Raw genomic sequence first — 23684 nt, 5'->3', positions numbered from 1 at the left:
GGGCTCCAAGAGGAGTCAGGATGGTCAGAGTGATGGTAGGAGACAGAAGGGTTTTAATCCTCAGCAGTCTCAGGGTAGCTTTTCTAGATCGACTTTTCCTGTACCGAGTGCTAGTTCGGGGAAAGGCAGTCAGGGAGACATTACCTGTTTCAAGTGTGGCCAGCTGGGCCACAAGTCTCCAGTTTGTCCTCAGAGGGGAGGAGTGCAGAGGGCAGTATCATCTTCGGCTCGATCTTAGAGCCAGAGCCAGGGTAGAGGCCAGCCACTCTCGTGTTATTAGTGTGGTCAGCCGGGGCATATGAAGAGGTATTGCCCGCAGTTGGGTGGCACACCTGGTGCATCTGGTTTGAGGCCGATTCAGGGTCAGCAGCCAGCTCAGTCGGGTCAAGCCTCAAGAGCCAATTAGGGGGCTTCATCGTCCCAGTCGGTGCAGCAATCTTATGCTCCTAGGGGTGAGCAGGTTGATCAGAGGTCGTCTGGGCGCGTGTATGCTGTTACCGCGCAGGATCTTGTGCCGGCACCATCAGTTGTGAGAGGTACCTTCTTGTTTTGCAACTCGGTTGCTAATGTTTTGATTGATACAGGTGCATCTCATTCCTTTGTGTCTGCTGCATTTGCATCTGTTTTGGAGTTGGAGTTAGCACAGTTAGCATCTCCTATTTGTGTAGTGTCACCTCTTGGGGGTGAATTGATTTTGAAACAAGCTGTTAGGGGTTGTGATATAGAGGTTGATTATCATAGAATCCCATTTTCCTTTGTAGTTATGCCTATGAGGGGTTTCGATATTATTTTGGGTATGGACTGGTTATCGTCATACCGGGCAGTTATTGATTGCTACCGCCAGAGGGTCACTTGTTGTACCGTGAGCGGAGAGTATTTTCATTTTCTGGGGGACCGGGTTGGTAATGTGTTGCCACCGGGGTATGTTTCGCGGGGACGGAGTGAGCTTAGTGGTCTACTTGCTAACCTTTCGATTAGTGAGGATGATGAGACTCAGATTGTGTTGCCAAGGGTGGTTTGTGAGTACTCGGACGTCTTTCCCGAGGATCTTGTTGGTTTGCCACCGCATCGAGAGATTGAATTCTCTATTGACCTAGTGCCCGGCACGGCGCCGATTTCTATGGCACCTTATCGTTTTGCCCCAGCCGAGTTAGTTGAGTTGAAGATTCAGCTCCAGGAGTTACTAGACAAGGGCTATATACGTCCTAGTGTTTCGCCGTGGGGAGCACCGGCCCTCTTTGTTAAAAAGAAAGGTGGTGCTTTGAGACTTTGTATAGATTACCGGAAATTGAATCGGGCTACGGTTAAGAATAAGTACCCTATGCCTCGTATAGATGATCTGTTCGATCAGTTGAAAGGTTCCCGTTGTTTCTCGAAGATAGACTTGAGATCGGGTTATCATCAGTTAAGAGTCAGGGATGAGGATATTCCGAAGACGGCATTCCGTACACGGTATGGCCACTATGAGTTTCTGGTGATGCCATTTGGGCTCACCAATGCACCGGCAGTTTTTATGGATTTGATGAATCGAATATTCCGGGAATTTTTAGATCGTTTTGTAGTTGTCTTCGTGGACGACATCCTTATTTATTCACCTTCTGAGGAGAAGCACAAGGAACACTTGAGAGTGGTGCTTGAGTTACTTAGAGCCCATAAGCTTTATGCTAAGTTTGGGAAGTGTGAGTTCTGGCTAGAAGAGGTTAAGTTCTTAGGCCATGTAGTTTCTGGGGAAGGAGTGTCTGTTGATATATCCAAGACTGAGGCAGTGCAAGATTGGGCACAGCCTAAGAGTGTGTTTGAGATCCGCAGTTTTCTGGGGTTAGCTGGGTATTATCGTTGGTTTGTGAAAGATTTCTCCAAATTAGCTTCGCCTTTGACTAGATTGACTCGGAAGGGAGTCAAATTTGTATGGAGTGAGACTTGTGAAAAGTCGTTCCAGGAGTTGAAAGTTAGACTGACCACCGCTCCAGTATTGATTATTCCAGAGAGAGGGTTGGGTTATGCAGTCTATTGTGACGCCTCATGAGAGGGTCTGGGTTGTGTGTTAATGCAAGAAGGGAAAGTAGTTGCCTATGGCTCATGTCAGTTGAAAATTCACGAGCAGAATTACCCTACGCATGATCTAGAGTTAGCAGCTGTGATATTTGCCTTGAAGATTTGGAGGCATTATCTTTATGGTGAGAGATTCGAGGTATTCTCGGATCATAAGAGTCTGAAATATTTGTTTACACAGAAAGACTTGAACTTGAGGCAGAGGAGGTGGATGGAGTTCATAGAGGATTATGACTTTGAGTTGCATTATCATCCGGGAAAGGCCAATATGGTGGCCGATGCCCTTAGCAGGAAACCTGTTGGTGACATAGCTAGTATAGCCATCCGAGAATGGGAGATGTTGGGTGCACTTGGGGAGTTTAATTTACTTCTGGGCGAATCCGTTGAGGCTGCGGCCTTGTTTTCTGTTGTTGTACAGCCTACACTCGTGACTCGAGTGTTAGAGGCTCAGAGGGGTGACCATGAGGTAGAAACCCTCCGTGAGAAGATTTCCAGTGGGAAGGTTGAGAAAGGTTTGACGGTGTATCCCGACCTGAGTGTGAGATACCGAGACCGTCTGTTTGTGCCGGAGTCTTGTCGAGAGGAGGTACTCCGAGAGTTTCATCATTCACGCCTTGCGGTGCATCCGGGAGGCACTAAGATGTATCGGGATTTGGGTCGCCAGTTCTGGTGGCGGGGTATGAAGAGAGATGTGGCAGCTTTCGTATCTAAGTGCCTTACTTGTCAGCAAGTGAAGGCCGAACATCAGAGGCCAGCGGGTTTGTTGCAACCCTTGCCTATTGCCGAGTGGAAGTGGGAACACGTCACTATGGACTTCGTTGTGGGTCTTCCGAGGACTCAGCGGGGTAGTGATGCTATTTGGGTGGTTGTAGACCGGTTGACTAAGTCGGCGCACTTCATTCCTATGCGCGTGAGAGATTCGGTAGATCATCTTGCCGACTTGTACATTCGGGACATAGTGAGGTTGCACGGGGTCCCAGTGACGATCGTCTCAGATAGAGATCCTCGTTTTACTGCCAGGTTGTGGCAGAGTTTGCAGAATGCCTTAGGCACTAAATTGACCTTTAGCACGGCTTATCATCCACAGACTGACGGGCAGTCCGAGCGTACTATTCAGATCCTTGAGGATATGCTTCGGGGTTGTGTTCTAGACTTTAGTGGGTCGTGGGAGAAGCACTTGCCGTTGGTGGAGTTTGCCTACAACAACAGTTTCCAGTCTAGTGTCGGTATGGCACCGTTTGAGGCCTTGTATGGCCGACTGTGTAGATCTCCTGTTTGTTGGGCCGAGGTGGGTGATGCACCTCTGTTGGGTCCGGAGTTGGTGAGGGAAATGACGGAGAAAGTTGAGCTTATCCGTAAGAGGCTTGTTACAGCACAGAGTCGTCCGAAATCTTATGCAGACCGTAGGAGGAGACCTTTGGTGTTTGAGGTGGGTGATCATGTCTTTCTGAAGATATCACCTAGGCGGGGTTTGATGAGGTTTGGGAAGAGCGGAAAGTTGTCCCCTCGGTTCATTGGTCCGTTTGAGATCCTTGAGAGGATTGGCGAGGCTGCTTATCGTTTAGCTTTACCGCCGCAGCTGTCCGGAGTACATGACGTGTTTCATGTGAGTATGCTTCGGAAGTATGAGCCGGATCCATCACATGTGTTGGATTGGACCAATTTAGTGGTTGATGAGGATGTCTCGTATGAGGAGAGACCGGTTCGGGTCTTGGATAGGCGGGATCAAGTTTTGCGAGGCAAAACCATCCCTTTGGTCAAAGTTTTGTGGAAACATCACGGAGTGAAGGAAGCCACTTGGGAACGTGAGTTGGAAGTTCGCGGAAAATACCCGGACATGTTTATCGATTTGTAATCTTGTATTTAGATTTTGTAATATTGTTGAACTTAAGAGCCTTACATATGCCTTAAGTTGTAAAACATTGAGTATGTTTTGGTAAATGGGTGTATCTTGAAACTTGCTTCATTATAGAAGTTTAGTGTAACATTGCATATGTTGATTACATTGTTGAATGAGTTGTATATATCATGCAATTGAATATGATATGAGAATTGCTAACATTGAAAGGAATAATGCATAATAGTGGTGCAGGCTGAAATATATGTTGTTTTATATACACATTATGAGATGCTTCTTGATAAGAGATGAAATGACCAGTTTTGGTCAAGTTGTTTACTACTGAATTGTCATATTATAAAAAAAAAAAAAAAAAAACTGTTTTTAAAAACTTATGCTTACTTTCGGGGACGAAATTCTTTTAAGGGGGGGAGGTTATAGCGACCCCGGTCTTTTCCCATTTGATTATTGTATCCGGACTTGGGTTCCGTTTATTCTGTCATTGTATATTTGTTGTTGTCGTCCTTTATTTTCTCATTTGGAGTTATAAGATGTGTTGGGCAGGTTTGTTTCAGGTTGGTTGGGTTCGTAAACCAAGTGTTGCTGTCCAGTTTTTGGGTTGGTCGCTCGAGCCAGGATTTGGTCGCTCGAGCGAGGTTTGTTTTTGTGTCCTCTGGCTCGATCCAGATTTGCTTCGCTCGAGCGAGCGACTGCGTCTGGTATAGACCTGAGGGTTGTGCTTATTCGCTCGAGCGAGATTTTCTTCGCTCGAGCGAGCGAGGTGTATGTTTTCGAGTTCCTTGCTCGAGCGAGCATTCTGTCGCTCGAGCGTGCTCCAGGGTTGCAGACCTGAAGCATTGCATTCTTGGCTCGAGCGAGCTTTTCTTCGCTCGAGCGAGGTTTTCGTGTGTCTGGTCACTCGAGCGACCAAGTCTTCGCTCGAGCGAGCCTGTCAGGTTTAAATAGGCAGCAGCGTGTTTCAGATCAGTTTTTCATACACTTTCAGATTCCAAAACCCTAGTTACGAGTTCTCTCTCCCTCTACACACCTTCTCTCTTAGGATTGATCTACTTAGAGTGAGTTTCTACCTTAGATCCTTTATTAAAAAGATAGAGTGAGTCGAAGGCTTCCATTTAATCTGAACATTTAGTGATTTGGAGCACATTGGAATTTGGGTATTTATCTCTGTCTTCTCCATTCGGGTTATTTTCTTCGAGGTAGGGATTTCCTACTCCATCTTATAAGTTTTGTTCTAAGTTTTAGTATTTTGATATGTTGGGGGTACTTTGGTAATTTTGGGAAAAACCCTAGTTGTATTAATAAATTAATTTGTATAATTAATTCATGGAATTGGGGAATTCATTGATTAAATGGCGTAGTTGGATCATTTAAATCACTCGCCTATTGAATTGTTGATATATTTATTTTCAGTTTAAAAATAACTATTTTGGGCTATCGGTGGAGGATAGCCGTGCTTGTTGTAGACACTGCATGTGGATTAGGGATAACTGAAACTAATCATTGATTAAGTCATCAATTTTGACTGCTGAATTAATACAGACATTATGTGTATTGATTGTGTGTTGTATATGTTATGTGTTTGCATACATTGTTTTGTGTGGGAGGAGATAGGGGATGTACTCCACGGTTTAGGGGAAGATAGGGGATGGACCTCTAAACCGGATTTTGTTTGGGAGGAAATAGGGGATGGACTCCGTTAGCATCACTTTTATGTGTGCTTATTTATATTGAAGTGTTTTTATTGATACAGCACTAAAATGTGTATCAAACTTGAAGTATGAAGTGTTTTGATTTGAGCCTGAGTCTCATCTGTTTGTTGACATTGGAAGAATGTGAATATGATATATATAGTTCACTGTTGTAAGTTTGGCCAGGTTCTGAGCCATATTGATAAAGTTGGAAAGTAAAACGTGTTTTAGACAATAGTGTCATGAGACTGTAAAATGATGTAATTGATTATCTTGGTTAACCATCTATTGAATGCTATTCCTTTAATCAATGCTTATATTTGGTTTAGTATATTTCTACTGGGCTGTGGCTCACCCTTTATAGGAACATCATTTTCAGGTCCAGGTGATAAGCTACCTCCAAGGACTTAGCTTGGAAGGATTTGGATTTTGAAGACTATCTTTAGTTATTTGTTTTTATTTGATAAACATTCAAGCCTAGGGCTTTATTTGTATTTAAGTTAGAACTCATATTTTTGTGTCCAAGTGTTGGCTTGGAAAGATGTAAGCCCATAGGGCATTTAATTTGATATTACATGTAATGTTTTCTTTTTGTAATACTCTGATGAATAAGATAATGAATTGGTTTCTTTTAATATTGCATGCCAATGATATATATATAATGGGTTTATTTTGAGGGCGTGACATCCGTTATGGTTAAAAGTGTGTTATTAAGATTATACCATAACTTTTGACATAGTAGGATGGAAATGGTAATATTTAATAAGTAGGGATTTCCTTTGAGTTATATATATGTTTTTGCAAGATCTAAATGATTTTCGAAATCATCCTTTGATTTGTTTTGAAAATTGATTGTTGATTCAAGAAAATAGGAGAATTTTTTTGAAAGTGGGTTTACTTTCTTGTTCCTTTTAAAATAGAAATTGAGGGTTTTGAACTATGAGGATTGAAGAGAGTTGTTTTTGGTGACTTTCTTTCAATAAATGAAGATGAGTGGTTTTGGTGAGAAAACCTAGAAATTGGGGATTTTTAAGAAAGATGTTGACAATCTTTGAAGATTTTGTTATATTTATTGTGTGCCAAAATAAATGATGTTTGAAAAATTGTTTATTTGTTTACATATAAATGATGGTTTTCATGGAATATGAAAATTGTTGAAGTTTTGGAAATTGTTGTTCAAAATGTTGATATAGCCTTGAAGTGACTAAATGATTGAGATTACTCTAAGTGTGGGAATTATGTTGTCCCATAGATGAATTGGAATAAAAGTATTTATATTCATCTTGAGAAATTATATTGAAATGAGAAATGAGAATTTTGATCACAATAGGAATATTGTGTGGAAGTATTGAAAGTGAAAGAAATATTGCATTGTATTATTAATCATTGCATTGGCATATCAATTCATTTGATAATGATAAGCTTTGAAATTTGATTTGAAAACTTTGCATTGAGAAAGGAATGTTGGGAAACAAGTTTTCATGAAATGATTTTAGAGTAAATACGGTGGTAAGTTTTGAAAGGTGGTGTAGATTGCAAGTTTTCATGAAATGATTTTAGAGTAAATACGGTGGTAAGTCTTGAAAGGTGGTGTAGATTGCAAGTGTCGAGCCTTCCAGTTAATACTAGTAAAAATGACAGATTACAGGTGTCGAGCCTTCCAATTAATACTGATAAAAATAACATATTGGTAGTACTTGTATAGTCTACTTGCAGACACCAACCTAGGGATTACCTGAGTTGTATTTACCATCTTAGAATTTTATTGAAATTGTTGGATTAATGTGTTTTCAAAATGGCATTGTGCGTAAGATTTTCAAAAGATGATAAAAGTATTTTGAGCATGACATGACATATGCATTCATCTCATAAGACCGTATAAAATGGATTTGATGAATTGTTTAATTATTTGATTCAATTGATAATGAAATAATTGAATAAATTGAAAAGGATGTCCTGTTGCTATTGAAACGTGTTTATTTATTTAAGTTAACTTCTTGTGGTTAATTAAATAAATTGGATTTAAGAGATTATGTAATAAAATCATATGGTTTTGACATGATATGATTTCACGTATATGTATGAGTATTTTGGTACCCGCATATCTTCTAATGTTTTAATATGAGATTGCTTGGTGAGCTAGTGGTTGCTCACCCCCTGCTTGTACCTGTGCACTGGGAATGCTTTTCGGATTTGAAGATCAAACAATGGGTTTTATCATTTCATAAGTGTAATGTAGTGATGGATTGTACTACTTCATTTGTTGTTTAGCCGAGTGTTATTTTTTTGTAAAGAGTAGTGTCCTCTCTTTTATTGTAAGCCTCAGGGCATTTCTTTTATTTATATGTAAATGAAATTGTTGTATAACGAGAGGGAATATGTATATTTAATTATTCATCATTTCATCCAAGGATGAAATGTTATTTGTAAATAGACTTAATTAATGAATATTGGTAAGGTTATCCGAGTAATAAAATACGGGGCGTTACATTACCTAGCCCTCTCACATTCCAAGATAATAACTTCATTGATAAACTAATTCATGTCTCCAAGCCACCAGGACAATACAACTCAAGATACATCTCTACACCTCTTTATCATTCTCTTTTTATCTTTTCCTTCCAGCTCCACCAACTTACTAAACACTTCATCCTCATTACCATCATGCCCCGTTTGTTTTGGGGTGTAGAAGAAGGGAGGGGATTAAGATAGAGGCGGGGCTCACCTAATGTTCTGTTTGTTTGCAGGGTTGGACAACGGATTGCTAAGCAAGAGGCTTAAAGATGGGCCTTGCTAACAGGATTCATAGTCTGCCCCAAGCGTTGGTATTGAAAATTTAGTCCGTTGGTATTAGAAGAGAGATTACTTATTTACCCATCGTTGCCCTAGCTCATTCTTGAAGAAGCAGCAGCAAGAGGAAGGAGAGACAAAGAGAAGCTCCCATCTTCTTTAGATTTTCGATCTGAATTCTGCTCTACTCATCCTTGGAAGCAACAACAACAAGAAGGAGAGGCAAAAAGAGGCTCTCTCTCCTTCATAGTGTGCCCTAGCTCTCTCTCATCTTCAGATCTTCGATCTTCAGATTATGTGGAGCATCTGCTGGTAATTTTTTTTGCTTTTTATATTCACATCTCAATCTTCCGTACTGTATATATATATACACACACATATATATACACAAATCGTTTTACTATTTTTGGAATCAAAATATTCGTTCTCATTATTGTTTTGTTGTTTTTTTCGCTTTTGATTTTCAAATAAATTAATCGAAATGAGAGATTAGAGTGAATTTCTTAATTGTGGGAATTTGAAAAATATGAATTTTTATATTTAAAAAATGTATATAGATGTAGTTTGATTGTAATTGTTTTGAATTCATATTGGGTTTTATGAAAAGACTTGGCAGCTTCATCTACATGTATATATATATATATATATATTTACACGGATTTCTATACATATATATTGGTTTGATCTCAATTGGAGTTGGGTTTGGTTTCTATATATATATATATACGAATTTCTATATATATTTGTTTGATTTATATATATATATATATATATCAATTGGGTTTGGTTTTGTTGGTTGGGCAAATTAAGAATTTTGAATAGAATTATTTGGTTATCATTAGTTTAATATATATATATATATATATATTGGTTTGATTTCTATATATATATCAGTTGGGTTTGGTTCTGTTGGTTGGGCAAATTAAGAATTTTGAATAGAATTATTTGGTTATCATTAGTTTAATATTCCCTCATGCTATTATTCTTTCTAAATCAGAGTTTGGGTTTCAAATCCCATTAATTTTTTAGGAAGGTCTGTGTTTTGCCTAGAATCCGATATGATTTGTTATTATAATTCTGTGGATTTCTAAGATATTTGTTTCAGTCTGGAGTTGTATTTTTTTTTTTTTTTTTGTGCATTTGGGTTTTTGGGAAATTGAATTCAGTTTCAAACTGGGGGCCTCCTGTTTCAATTCTAATGTTCTTATTAGTTGAAGCTAGATGCTTGCCCTAATTAGAATATCTGCAGTTCATAATCACCATTGAATTTGATTCAAACCCTCGAAGATTCGTTGAATTTCCCATTGAATCACTGCATGTTCTCTTATTTGTCATTCAATTTGTGAATTGGCAAAAGTTGAATTTCAGATTGGGAGTGGTTTTGTATGTCAAGATTAGTGTTTTTCTTTATGTTTGTGTAATTTTTATTTATATTTAGGTTTTATGAATATTAGCTTTGATCATCGGAGCAAAATTCAGTGGATTATTGTTGTGATATCTGTTTGTCTTATTCACAAAAAATTTCACACACCAATATGGCTGTGAACAATTTATCCTTGATTTATATATACTTCCAGCACAAAAGGTTCACATGAGTTGAACTAAAGCAAATTAGGCATGTTGCACCAGGGCAGAGTGACCTGAAGAATTCATCCTCACAATTGAACTAAAGGAAATTATGCATATTTCTGCAGGGTTGAATGACGTGAAGAAGAGCACTTTCACCTATTACACCAATATGGTTGTAAACAATTCATCCTCATAATTTTGTTAAAGGATACACCTTGCACAAAACATTCACCTGAGTTGAACTAAAGGGAATTATGCATATTTTAGGTTGGGTTTCCATTGAAAATAAATATCTTTCATTTTCTTTGATGTATTTGTGCATCAATGTAGTGCTAATTTTGTGTGGCACCAAATTATTTGTTTTTTCTTTATGTTCTTTTATTTTTTATGATCTTTTCCATTTCTTTTCTATAGGAAATTAATACTACTTTCACATTGTTAACATGTGATATGAAAAAAATTGAACAATGCTCCACTTGGTAATTAATACCATTATCTATTATTTGTTTTACTTTCTTTGCTGATTTTAGCCGCTTATTGTTTATTCATTTTTTGTAGATGGATAATAATTATGCCACTAAGAGAGGGAGAAAGGACCTGATAGAGGAATTTGTAGCCATCCAACATGTTGTTTCATTCATTAATTATGCATGTGCTATGTATATAGTGATTTTACATGCTGCATTCAAGAAAAAAGAAATTAAGTTGCAACTACCTAGATCACCTTACCCCTATGGAAAACAAATTGACCATTTGAATAGATTGTTAAACGATAGTGACATAAATTGTCATGACCAACTTCGGATGAATAGGCGTACTTTCATGCTTTTATGTGGGTTGGTGCGAAGTGTTGGATTATCTGATTCAAAATATGTTGTTTTAGAGGAGCAAGTAGCAATACTTTTGAATGTGCTTGCACATCACACTAAGAACCTCAAAATTAAATTTAATTTCATGCAGAGTGGTCAAACAGTTAGTAAGCACTTCAATAATGTTCTGAAGGCTGTGTTGCACCTCCATGGTCTCCTCCTTAAGAAGCCTGAACCAATAACTGCTAATTGTACAGATGGTAGGTGGAGTTGTTTTCAGGTACAATATATTTACAATTTCGCTTAATTAGCATATTATATTTTTGTATTACCTATATTAATTTTATAATATTTTTTATTTTTAGAATTGTCTTGGTGCTTTAGATGGAACCTATGTTAAGGTTCTTGCCCCTGCAATAGACAAACCAAGGTATAGAACAAGAAAGGGAGAAATTGCCACAAATGTATTAGATGTGTGCTCCCAAGACATGCAATTCATTTATGTCTTGCCTGGATGGGAAAGATTTGCTTTTGACTCTAGGGTACTTAAAGATGCTGTCAGTAGACCCAATGGGTTGAAAGTCCCCACTGGTATGATAATTATATATTGTTATATATATAAGCACACTATATCTATATTAAACAATTATTTTTTTATATACATAGTGAAACCATCTTACATAATTACAAGCCACTACTATCTCATAGATGAGCGTTACACAAATGGGGAGGGTTTTCTTGCACCATATAAAGGACAACGTTACCATCTTTCCACATGGAGAGAAGGGGGTGCCCCAACAACTCTACAAAAGTTTTTAACATGAGGCACTCTTCTGCTCGTAACATCATTGAGAGGTGTTCTGGAATACTTAAAATGAGGTGGGCAATATTGAGGACTTATTTTTATTTTCCAATCAATTCTCAATTTCGTATTATCACCGCATGCTGCCTTCTCTACAATCTCGTACAACGTGAAATGTTTATGGATCTTGATGATGATGAGAATGAGGAAATGAATCCTCCTCCTCCAGCTACTGAATTAGGAGATGAAATGATTGATGTTGTTGAAGCATCTGATCAATGGAGTAAATGGAGAACTGCCTTGGCAGCCCAAATGTTTAATGGCAAGCAAACAGAGATCAATAAATTAGTGTTGTATGATGATTTTTATGTAATAATGAGAGTTTATTATGCCATGTAATTCGAACCATGTTTGTTTAGTTTTTGTGTGGCATTTGGAACAAATATTGTGTAAGTTAATTTGTTATTTATGATTGATATGTGTGTTATGATTTAAACTTATGATATACATATATATAGATATGGATGACACAGGTACCACTAGTTCTCGTAAGAAGGGAAAACCTCGAAGGTTTTGAAATCACTGTGAGGAAGTCTTCCTCATTACAACCATGAAGGATGTAACCGCAAGTAATCCCAGGTGGAAGCTTGATAATAATCAATTTAGAGCAGGCTTCTATAATGAATGTGAGAAGAAGATCGTAAGTGCATTTCCTGGAATTGATCTTCGAGCCAGTCCTCACATCGACTTGAAGATTAAATTGTGGAGGAAACAATATAACACTTTTCAAGATATGTTAAACATAAGTGGTTTTGGTTGGGATGATGAACAAAAGATTGTGCTTGTTGATAGTAACGACGTATGGCAGAACTATGTCAGGGTAAATCTCATTTTTATGTTGTTATTTGTATGTCTCTATACTTATAAATCAATTTGTTCTTTTTAATAATTAGATAATCACTTATGTAGAGGGTGCCAGATGCAAAAGGGATGTGAAACAGGCCATTCCCGTTCTATGAAGATTGGCTTATTCTATTTGGGAAGGATAGGGTGACTGGTGAACTAGCTGAGGATCCTGCGGATGTTATTGAAGCCATGGAAAAAGAGGATGCAAATGTAACTACAGAAGAAGGAGAACAGTCTCCTGTTGAACAGATTAGTATGATCATGGGTGATACGGACTACTCAATGTCTATTGTAGGTAATGTTCCCAATCGTGCTGACTCTACTAAAACTGGGAAAAAACGGGCTTGACCTGCTGAAGGGATTCCCACTAAACTATCAGAGATGGCAAAAAATCTTGGATCATTCATTGAGAATACTAATACTATGATGGTAGAGATTGCTCATAGGATAGGATATTCACATGACCTATCCCAACAGAGGAGGTTGGTTAATGCAAAACTTCTAAAGTTGTCAATGAGTAATACCCAAAGATTGATGGCAGCATCTATGATAGTGAAAGATGAAGACAAAGTTGACTTGTTTTTCAATTTGGATGAGAATGACAAGATGGAGTGGATTTCTTTGCTATTGGAAGGTCATATTTGAATGTGGCATCTACTGTATGATGGTCTTTTGTTTCCCACATGACTTGTAATATATTATGTGATGCATAAATATTATATGTTAGGTAGTTTCTGCTACTGCAATACTTTATGATGGTCTTTTTGTTGAGTAAATGTTGCTCCTGTGTTGGGCTGATTTTTGTAACTTGGTAGTAGAAAATCTGCAGTTCATGTATTATTGTTGTTATACAACAGGGCTTGAAATGTATGAGAAAAAGGAAATCATGAGTTATTGTTGTTATTGTTGTTATGCAGTTCATATATTATTATTGTTGTTATGCAGTTCATGTATTATTATTGAAAAAGGAAATCTAGAAATCTACAGTTCATGTATTATTATTGTTTTTATGCAGCAGTTATGCAGCAGGGCTTGGAGTGAGTGCTTTTATCCAACTGTGGGGATCTTTATGGATAAGCCCAAGAAATTTGGATGGTATAGCAGCCTGCTGGTTTGAAAAAGGAAATCATAAAGCTTTGGACTTGAATTTTGCTACCTCCTATAAGCTCGGTGACACTCATTTATGAGAAAAATAGGTGCAAACAGTACTACAAAAATGCATAATCTCAGTAGGAGTACATTCATAAGAACTTTTGTCAAAGGTGTATTTCATTTTTGTTAGTTCGCCCCATAATTGATAAGAATTTTTTTGTTAATAAATTAACAAATCTCAATAATTTTTTTTTTACACATATTTAATACAAGAACAAAATTTTACAATTTAAAATGATGTCTTGTAAAATAATACAAGAACAACAAAATGGGGTGCAAATCTATTATAATGAGGTATCAAAATGATGGGGTGCAAAATGATGCCCTGTACAATTTAAAATGATGCCTTGTGAAGTTTATTATAATTTCTGTCAAATGAGGTATCAAATGGGGTGCAAATCTACTATTTGGGTGGCAAATCTACTTTGCTATTGGACTCATTAATATTAAAAAAATAATAATAATAAAAAATTGAATAAATAATTTTTTTGATAATTAGATTCTTTAATATTAAAAAAAATAAAAAAAGAAGAAGAATATTGAGTAAAAATTTATTTATTCTTTACTTGGTATTAGTCCAAATTTGATAATATGCAAAAAGGGTATTTGTGGAATTTCACATGGTTAATCCCATCCCTATCTCTTAAAACAAACATGAACTATTACTACTTCATTGGTTATCAAACAAACACAATTTTTCTTAATCCCCTCCTCACTAACAATCACCTCACTATTAGTCCATTCCATTTTATCTCTGAAAACAAACGGGGCCTCATAGTTTAGCCTAAGAACATGTCCTATTTGGAGTGATGCTTCAGCCTCATTAACCAATAATTGTCTACTACCTGACTTACTTGCCATTAATAGTGAAATTGCTGCAGCAACTGACCTAAAGATGGCTCCTTTCTTTAGGTTCAGAGAAGATCCCAGCCCAATTTGGAGACTTTCTTCTTTTTTTCCCCTTGCAATCTTGCAGCTCCTTTAGCTTTCTCCTTCATGTTTGCTTTCCTTTTTTTGAGCTGTTGGTGCAGTCTTATTTCACGACCACCCAATGTTTCCCCTTTTCAATTCTATTCTGGGCTTCCTCATCACTCTTGATTTGTACAAAATTGTCCCTTATGGGCTGAGTCTCTGAGTCACTTACCTCAGATAATCTTTGGCCCATCATATTTCCACATTCAAAAACATGGGCCGTACTTTATACTGTTGGACAATCTTCACTGTATTTAAAAAGATTTAATTCTATTGTGTACACAACAACAAATAGAATTTAAAGAAATAAAGAAAAGGAGAGAAATTGTTTGATTACAAAAATCAAACTCGAAATAAAAATAAATAAATAAAAGCAGATTTTATTTTGTTACAAAAACAAAATTAAAATCTGATTTAAATAAATAAAAACAACACTGAAAATAAATTAAATAACTTACTTGATTTAATTTCTTCGAATTATTTTCTGATCAAGTCCAGTGTTTGACACTGTGTCCTTAAGACAGATTCGTCCTCTCCACGGTGCTTTCAGAATTTGGACGTCTATCTCCCAGGATAAAATGATCTACTACAAACAATAGCAGCACTACAAATTGTTTGCCTTACGAACACACTAAGTGTTTATACTCTCTCTGACAAGAAAATAATGCAGCAAAATGAAGAGGAAGTTTGCAGAATTATGAAGAATGAAAATTAGAGTTCCAAAATCCAAATGAGGGTGGTCCTATTTATAGATGTGAAGGTGACTCTTTGTTTTGAATTGAACAGGTATCATACCTGTTGGGTTTTGAATTCAAACAGATTTGAATCAATTCAAACAGATAGTAAAACGGGAAGGGCCCTGTTTGGGTGTGCATTAATTCCAAAACAATTTATTTCTGTTTGAAAACGGGAAGGGCTCTGTTTGGATGTACACTAATTCCAAAACAGTTTATTTCTGTTTGAAAACGGGAAGGGCCCTGTTTGGATGTACAAAAAATCCAAACCAATTTAATTTGAATTCTGGATTTTATTTTAATAAAAAATAAAATTAAATTCAAATGTTTTTGGCCCAAAAAGATTAGAAGCCCAACCACACACCACGCACCCGCGCCCAAGCCCAGGCCCAGCCCGCCCGACCGGACGGACGGCGGCGGCGGCGCGCGCGCGTGTGTGGTAATTTTTGGGTCCAATGGGTCTAGCCCATTTTGCCCATAACCTCTCCCTCTAAAACACTTGGGTACCCCTTGGGGCACACCCCAAGTATCTCACCCTAAGCCTTATAAACCCTTTCAAAACCTCCCACCAAATCAATGTGGGACAAGCCAATTTACAACCTTAAGGAATTTCCACCAAAACTCCATTTCCATGGAGCACACTTTGGCTTCAATTTCCCATTCACTCGGTAATGGTTTTGAGCAACCAAATATACCACGTGAATCACAACGCGGCATAGAACGCGTTACCACTTTGACCCGAGTAAATCGACACTCGGGGCCCACCTAAAAAATAGACCGAACTTAGGAAAAAATTCTGGTTTTATCTAGAATTTTATAACCATTTCCAACAATCCCCCACATGAATGGAATTTGATGACAACGGAAATGCAACAAAATGCAGACTTTAACGAAAGAGTATAAGTCGAAAATATCTTGCATCAGGATAGGTAGTTTTCGGCCTTGAACCTTCCCTAGTGATAACCTATCGGACTTACTGGCTAACCAATGGACGCGATGCCTTGAATTGTTCAGCCGTTTGTGTAAGCCAAGACAATAGATTTCACACAAAATATCTTCTAACACATCGTGGTTCTCACTGTTGTGTTCATTTTGGCCTTGAACGCGCCTGGTTTTCATAAGTGTTTCTAGAGAATTTAGCCTTTGCATTCTCATAGAACCGGCCCCAGTTCAACACTCATATAGGTGATTCTTATTGTGAGTATCTCTTTATACTCGTCTTGATTTTATGCCTTAATCAAGATATAAGTAATCATTAAAAGCAAAGCTTATCCTTATACCCCTGCATACAACATATGTTGCAGATATCACTCTCACCATAGGAATGGGTAGGAATTTTAATCCCTTGGTGATTTCTGGCGAGTCATACATAACTTAGTTGTCCCTTTGAACTTAGTTCTTGGGATCTCCAGTCATATAAGTAGGGTTACCATTATGACGACTCTTATGTAATAGGCTTTAATCCCATCCCCTTCGATGAACTATACACTAGCACTTTTGTCAAACCTTTTGTTAACGGATCCGCAATATTCTCTTTAGATTTTATATAATCTATTGAGATTATTCCGTTTGACAACAATTGCCTTACGGTATTATGTCGACGACGAATATGTCGTGACTTACCATTATACATATGATTCTGTGCTCTGCCTATTGCAGATTGATTATCGCAATGAATGCAAATAGCTGGCACAGGTTTTGGCCACATTGGAATGTCTTCTAAGAAGTGACGAAGCCATTCTGCTTCTTCACCTGCTTTGTCTAAAGCAATGAACTCGGATTCCATTGTGGATCGTGCGATGCACGTTTGTTTCGTGGACTTCCATGAAACAGCAGCGCCTCCTAGAGTAAAGACATATCCACTAGTGGATTTTGAATCTTTAGTATCCGATATCCAATTGGCATCACAATAACCTTCGAGTACTGCTGGATATCGAGTAAAGTTCAAACCATGATCATGAGTAAATCTTAGATATCTAAGAACTCGAATGATCGCTTTCCAATGGTCTTCTCCAGGGTTACTAGTGTACCTACTCAATTTACTGATAGCATAAGCTATATCAGGACGAGTACAATTCATTAGGTACATTAGGCTTCCAATGATTTGGGAGTATTTTAACTGAGACACTGCATCACCTTTATTTTTCGATAAATAAAGACTGATGTCTACAGGTGTTCTAGCTAAATTCAAATCATCCTTGATAAATTTATCAAGAATTTTCTCAATATAATGAGATTGAGATAATGCATATCCATCAGATGTTTTAGTAATTTTCATTCCTAATATAACATCTGCGACCCCCATATCTTTCATATCAAATCTTTTGTTAAGCATCTGCTTAGTTGATTTGATCATGTTTTGACTGCTTCCGATGATAAGCATGTCATCCACATAAAGATAAACTATGACATATCCTTGGTCAGTGTTTTTAACATAGACGCATTTGTCACATTCGTTTATCTTAAACCCATTAGTAAGCATTGCATGATCAAATTTTTCATGCCATTGCTTAGGTGCTTGTTTTAATCCATAAAGGGATTTTACAAGTCGACAAACTTTCTTTTCTTGTCCTGATACCACAAACCCTTCGGGTTGTTCCATATAGATCTCTTCATTTAGATCACCGTTTAAGAAAGCTGTCTTAACATCCATTTGATGTATTTCTAAATTAAACAACGCTGCTATAGCAATAAGCATGCGAATGGATGTTATTCTTGTCACAGGGGAATATGTGTCAAAATAATCCAGACCTTCCTTTTGTCTGTAACCTTTAACAACAAGTATTGCTTTATACTTGTCAATTGAACCATCTGCTTTTATTTTTCTCTTGAATATCCATTTAGAACCTGGTGGAAGATCCACCAATGCCCAAGTATGATTCTGCATAATGGATTCAATTTCATTATTAACAGCCTCTTTCCACAAAGATGCTTCAGGACCTGTCATTGCTGCCTTAAAGCTTTGAGGTTCATTTTCTAACAAGTATGTCAGAAAATCTGGACCAAAGGATTTTGATGTTTTTGCTCTCTTACTCCGTCTTAGTTCATCATTAGTTAAATCCTGTTGGTTGAGACTATTACTAGTCTCTTGTGTTTGATTGTCATTAGTCTCTTGACTTTGTGTACAATCATAAGTTCTTTTCTGTGAACTTAATTCATGTCCTTTCTTGTAAAGAAAGACATGTTCAAAAAACACAGCATTCCTTGACTCTATAATAGTGTTCACATTTATATTAGGTATATCTGATTTATAAGTCAGAAACCGATATGCACTACTATTCTGAGCATAACCAATAAACACACAATCTACTGTTTTTGGTCCTATCTTAGTCTTTTTAGGAACAGGTACTTCAACTTTTGCCAAACACCCCCACACTTTTAAGTATTTGTAGGAAGGTGGTCGACCTTTCCACAATTCATAAGGAATGCTTTTGGTTTTCTTGTGGGGTATTCTATTAAGAACATAATTAGCAGACAATATTGCTTCCCCCCACAAGTTCTGTGGTAAGCCTGAACTTAGTAACATGGCATTCATCATTTCTTTTAGGGTTCTATTCTTCCTTTCAGCAATTTCATTTTGCTGTGGAGAATAAGGGGCTGTAGTATGGTGAATAAGGCCATGTTGTGCACAAAATTCATTTAATGGTGCATCATATTCACCACCCCTATCACTTCTGATATAAATCAATGAATTTTAAAACAAATTCAAGGAAAAACCAAAATAATTATGACTACTCAAGTCAGAATTAATGTTTTGACAAAATCATATCCTCATAAAAATTTTTGCCTAAGAATCAAACAATTCAAAAACCCATTTGATTGTATACATTCTTGCAACTCAATAACAAATAAATGTCACTGTCATAAAAATATTTGTGACAGAAGAAAATTAAATTATCTCAACTAATGCAAGAGATACACCCCCATATTAATAAAATGGTTCATGGTTTAACAAATTCTACTACGCAAGTAAAATAATTATTAATGACATCTTATGTCACATAAAAGATTTCTTAAATTACTTCCCAATTAAACAGACCGATATAATTACATACATCTTCATGTTTAAATTTCTCTGGTGTTTAAACACCCATTCAAAATTGATTAGAAATATTCAAATTAACCTGTTTATGTCCAATGTCGACATAACAATTTATCATTCCAAATCACTTGAAATTATTGTTAAGAAATAACTTGAGTTGATATCATACATGCATATCAAACGCATCAACTAAAAATAATGAATTAACAAAATAAATTAATCATGCACGATCCTATCACTTGCATCATGAAATAAAAAGAATTCTCAAATCATAAATAAAATCCAACGCATTTAAACTTTAAACTTCAAAATGACAAAACATACCTTCATTTAATCAGTTTGATTTGTACATAAATAAACAAATTAAATATGCATTAAAATGTTCTTCTGAATATATATATATATATATATATATATTTTTCGACTCAAGTGCAGAAACAATTCAAGACTATGAATCCACATTGTAATAAACTAAAATTAGTTTGTAAAACTAATATTTTATTTTAGAAACAAATTCTTCCATGTATACTCACGATGAACTATGATAAAGTTAAAATAATAAACATCTTTTCACAAAGGGTTCAAAAATAAGTGGTCTACCAAACGAAACCATAAGTTACTACAAAATTAACAGATTGTGACCGAGTCACAAAGGTTACATGATTTATTAACAAAATTAATTTTCTAGTTACTAAAACCAGAAAATAAATTACAATACAAAATAATTTTATTTTCCTGGTTACTAAAACTAGTAAAATAAAATACCGAAATAATATCTGATTACAAAAATCAGAAAACCAAACCACAACTTAATTTTCTAGTTACTTAAACCAGAAAATAAATTATAACACAAAATCATTTTATTTTTCTTGTTACTAAAACTAGAAAATAAAATACCACAAAACTATCTGATTACAAAAATCAGAACAAACACAAAATAATTTTCTAGTTACCAAAACCAGAAAATAAATTAAAACACAAATTAATTTTCTAATTACTAAAACCAGAAAATAAATTATAACAACAAAATAATTTTATTTTCCTTGTTACTAAAACTAGAAAAATAAAATATAACAAGAATTTTCTGTAATACCAAATAATATTCTGAATTGTTAATGACACCAGTATCGTACTACTAGTAGTTGTCAAAGAAAAGAGACAGTATATTACTACTATCTGTCAAATAGCATAAATCACTATTTGTTTTTCCAACCAGAATATTAATTTGAAAACACAGAAAATTAAATACAATGAAGATACCCAAAAAGGAATCTGTCTTAAGATTGTTGGACAATCTTCACTGTATTTAAAAAGATTTAATTCTATTGTGTACACAACAACAAATAGAATTTAAAGAAATAAAGAAAAGGAGAGAAATTGTTTGATTACAAAAATCAAACTCGAAATAAAAATAAATAAATAAAAGCAGATTTTATTTTGTTACAAAAACAAAATTAAAATCTGATTTAAATAAATAAAAACAACACTGAAAATAAATTAAATAACTTACTTGATTTAATTTCTTCGAATTATTTTCTGATCAAGTCCAGTGTTTGACACTGTGTCCTTAAGACAGATTCGTCCTCTCCACGGTGCTTTCAGAATTTGGACGTCTATCTCCCAGGATAAAATGATCTACTACAAACAATAGCAGCACTACAAATTGTTTGCCTTACGAACACACTAAGTGTTTATACTCTCTCTGACAAGAAAATAATGCAGCAAAATGAAGAGGAAGTTTGCAGAATTATGAAGAATGAAAATTAGAGTTCCAAAATCCAAATGAGGGTGGTCCTATTTATAGATGTGAAGGTGACTCTTTGTTTTGAATTGAACAGGTATCATACCTGTTGGGTTTTGAATTCAAACAGATTTGAATCAATTCAAACAGATAGTAAAACGGGAAGGGCCCTGTTTGGGTGTGCATTAATTCCAAAACAATTTATTTCTGTTTGAAAACGGGAAGGGCTCTGTTTGGATGTACACTAATTCCAAAACAGTTTATTTCTGTTTGAAAACGGGAAGGGCCCTGTTTGGATGTACAAAAAATCCAAACCAATTTAATTTGAATTCTGGATTTTATTTTAATAAAAAATAAAATTAAATTCAAATGTTTTTGGCCCAAAAAGATTAGAAGCCCAACCCAACCACACACCACGCACCCGCGCCCAAGCCCAGGCCCAGCCCGCCCGACCGGACGGACGGCGGCGGCGGCGCGCGCGCGTGTGTGGTAATTTTTGGGTCCAATGGGTCTAGCCCATTTTGCCCATAACCTCTCCCTCTAAAACACTTGGGTACCCCTTGGGGCACACCCCAAGTATCTCACCCTAAGCCTTATAAACCCTTTCAAAACCTCCCACCAAATCAATGTGGGACAAGCCAATTTACAACCTTAAGGAATTTCCACCAAAACTCCATTTCCATGGAGCACACTTTGGCTTCAATTTCCCATTCACTCGGTAATGGTTTTGAGCAACCAAATATACCACGTGAATCACAACGCGGCATAGAACGCGTTACCACTTTGACCCGAGTAAATCGACACTCGGGGCCCACCTAAAAAATAGACCGAACTTAGGAAAAAATTCTGGTTTTATCCAGAATTTTATAACCATTTCCAACATATACTACCTCAATATTAAGCCTAGGCTTATTCATCTCAGATCCACTAATGGTGTGTTTGGTTGGAGGATTTAGAGAGAGATTGGGAAAGGGAAAGGGAAAAGGTGTGTGAAACTATGTGAAATATAGGCATGATTTATTCACATTTCACCTACCTTTTCCATTTCCCTTTCCAAATCCCTCTCCAAATCTCCCCACTAAACATAGCATAAGACTCCTCACAAAACGTGGTGTGACAATTTCATCATCCACTCTTCGGTTGCCTTCATTTTCAATTTGCGTCGAGTTCACCACTGCTGCATCAGTCCTGACCTCGCATGAGCCCCCAAATTCTGTCATTCCTAAGCTTGTATCAGTTTCTTGAACTACTGACATGTTTTACCACCTATCTCGTCCATCCTTGTCATTATGACCATCATGTTTTATCACAGATCTTCCTTCCTCCATGTCATCCGCTTTGTCCAACTCATCTCCAACTTGGCCCTCCACCTCAGCATCATCATGGCCATCTTCATTCTTGCTCTTCAATTCAGAAATTTGCTCTTTGTTGTCACCATTGGAGCTTTGATTTTCCCCCTTATTCTACAAATTGCAACACTTGCATTGATTGTGAATCACCTCCGAGATAACCACCTATTCTTCACACATTTTTATTGGGTAAATCGCCCCCTTGTAGCTCAAATTATAATGGTTTTATTAATGGATTCCATACACTTAGTAGTTATCCTCACCTTCCCACTGTGTAAAGCGTTCATTCTGGATGTATCATCATCTATAGCTATGACTGCCCCCATAACTTCCCAATGTTATTGAAAGTTTTATTGCTCCATAAGTTCACTGGCACACCATAACAGGTAAGCCAAACAAACCTTTCTTGTTCAATGGCCATCCTCTGTTTCCATTCCTTAATCCACTCACATCACTCATATACCCACTTCTCCATTATAATCAACTTCTCTTTCAAGCTCTTCATTGATTCAAGGTCAAGACCATGTCTCTACCTCTATCTCCAACGTGAATGCCTTTCATTCTTCTGGTCTTCAGTTCCTTTTTAAACTCTGCCAAATAACTTAGTGGTTTAAGTCTAATAATCACACTATTACACAGCCAACCATTCCCTTCCTCGAAAGCATTTATTGTTATACTTGTGTTGGTTACTATCCCTCACCCCTTTGCAACCTGGGCATATGACTTTCCCTCTTGTACCATTGCTGGAGCTCCACTAGTACTTCCTATGTCCCACCTCCCAATTTGTATCTTTGATGGTCTCTGCTTTACTTCCTTACCTTTGACAAAATCTGCTTCTTTTACCTTCAATGTTCTATTATCACACTAGAGTCCATGTGCTTTTTGGACTGCCATTTTTGCTGCCACTGGATAGTTATAACGTACGAAACCAAATCTTGATCACGTCATCTTCCTCCTTTTATTGTGGATGAACACATCCCTCACTACCTTGAAATTAGTGAATATCCCATACAAACTTTTTGGATCCATAGATTCTGGTAAATTATCCACAAAAATAGTGTGAATATCAGCCTCCACTCCTTTGCTCCTATTGCCTTGACCTCCATATTTGTGCACCACCGGCATCCATTCTCCATCCATCTCTCTGATCACTTTCCTTCTTGTATATTTCTATTCACTGTCTTGCATGCTTTTTTGTAGTTTTGTTCTTCATCCCAAAA

The sequence above is a fragment of the Camellia sinensis genome, chromosome 9, assembly GCF_055761805.1.
Source record: "Camellia sinensis isolate YWXY chromosome 9, ASM5576180v1, whole genome shotgun sequence".
Lineage (NCBI taxonomy): Eukaryota > Viridiplantae > Streptophyta > Magnoliopsida > Ericales > Theaceae > Camellia > Camellia sinensis.
Note: the sequence above shows the minus strand (reverse complement) of the source record.